The sequence below is a fragment of the Rhagoletis pomonella genome, unplaced genomic scaffold (genome assembly GCF_013731165.1).
Source record: "Rhagoletis pomonella isolate Grant_MI unplaced genomic scaffold, Rhpom_1.0 Rhpom_scaffold_00014, whole genome shotgun sequence".
In the NCBI taxonomy this organism is placed as follows: domain Eukaryota; kingdom Metazoa; phylum Arthropoda; class Insecta; order Diptera; family Tephritidae; genus Rhagoletis; species Rhagoletis pomonella.
In genome coordinates, this window is record NW_023458568.1 from 12,785,713 (window position 1) to 12,787,743 (window position 2,031).

The window sequence follows — 2,031 nt, forward strand, 5'->3', positions numbered from 1 at the left end:
AAATTTCCTTAAGGCAATACGCAGTTCTTAAGAAATACACTACGCTTTCTACTACGGCTTTCTAAAGTTTTTAGTGAAAAAAGAGCACAAGGCAACCCAGGTTTGCAACAGGAATATATGCCCGTTCCATTATTTCTTGAGGAAAGAGTGAGGCAACAGGCTGTGAAGTATCAAAAATTTCAAAATTCCTTGGACACACACGAAATAAGGCAATTTTTTCTTGACCGTTTTCTTGAGAGCTGCATACAGGGCTTTAAATATGCCAAACAATTGGCTGCTCTGCTGCTTGTTCCTTGAAATTGTTATTGCATTCGCTTGTTTGTTTACATTTTCTGCTGAACAGCTGACTGTTTTTTGGTGGAATTTAGTGGGATTGATTATACAACCTACCAATCAATCTTGGTTGTTTGATACAAACACAGGGTTGCATATCTCATATTTAAATAGCCAATATTGGCAATTTAAGTGCAGATTAAATGTATGATCTGAAAATGAATATTGGAAGTTAATCAACAATCTCTACTTAAATAGGCCATCTGAAATTGGGCCTAACTGCACATATATTGAGTGTAAATTTTGTGGAAAGTGCATTATATATTGTAAAATAGTGCCATACAAGTTGGTTAAGCTTTAACAACAAATTCTTTAAAAACTATAAAGTTGCGCGTTTTGAAACTTCATACAGGGAACTATTAGACCCCCCTCTACCTCCCATATTTTCCTTAATGCTGTATTCCGGGGTTACCAATCTAACAGGGAATTTACATGATTCATTTTCCACAGGCGATTAGTTGAACCAAAAGTTGAGCGAAAGTAGGCAGCCGCCCAACTTCATTGGCGCATATTCATAGTCATATTTAGTTCAAAACTAAGTCGAAACTATCCTAAGTTACAACTAAAGCTATTCATAGCCGCCTCAATTTCGAATTTTCTGGCTAAGTACCAACTTAAAATTTAGTTTCGGCTGCAGCTGTAATTAAGTCGTAACTAGGAAGAAGTATTTTATTAAATTAAGGGAAAAAAGACGAAATATGTAAAAATTAAGTTGGCAGAGCGTGATTTTGATAATATGAATGATCTCCAATTGAAATTTACAAAGAGCGATCCATTTGAATCGGAAGATAAAATTAAATGCGTATTACAATTCGAATAAGTCTACATCATAATTTTATAATTGGAATGATTTACGTATATAAATGCTCAAATAATAGGTCAATTTCAAGCTTGTTCTTTTAGCGCAAATAAGTGCATAACATTTAGATATATGTTTCTATGTTTCACAGCATGCTTTTGATAAACATCGACTTCACATCATTGCGGCAGTTCTGGCTATTCCACACAATTAACATGAAACTTATACCTTATTCTTTTGCATAAACATCCACTGAAAGTAAAAATTACATAAACGGATGATCAAACTTGACATTATTTAATAAAAATGTCATTTTTCCAAAATATCGTAAATAAAAATCGATACATTTTCACACTCGTTTTGCAATATCGTAAAACTAAGTTAAAACTACTTAGGGCCGTTTGCACCATGTCTAGTTAACGCTAACTGGAGGTACATCCTTCAGTTAAGCACATCCACTGCTTTATCGATCACATGTTATATGATGGGTGTCGATAACGTCGATAAAGATGTTTAACTGGGAGTTAGAATTAACTAGACATGGTGCAAACGGCCCTTAGTAGAAGTCTGAAATGTGTTAATTATTTGCAATACGGTGAACCCTCAAAGCCATCATGCCTGACGCAGCTCCTCGGCTAGCTCAAGCCCGGATCGCAGGTTTCCAACCCGCTGCATCAGGCCGTGATGTATCATAACAAACAAAAGTGATTTCTGCTGCGCTTCACTCACACACCTTGGTTCGCCCTCCCAACCTTGGGTGCCTTTGCCGTTCCATTAAAATTTTTTTGGCAACCCCCTTTTCAATACCACGTCCACCAGATATCTTCACCTTATTTCATCTTTCTCCTCAACTCATCCCCCCGAGTAAAAATTTTTAGCACCCGGACATGATTAAATAT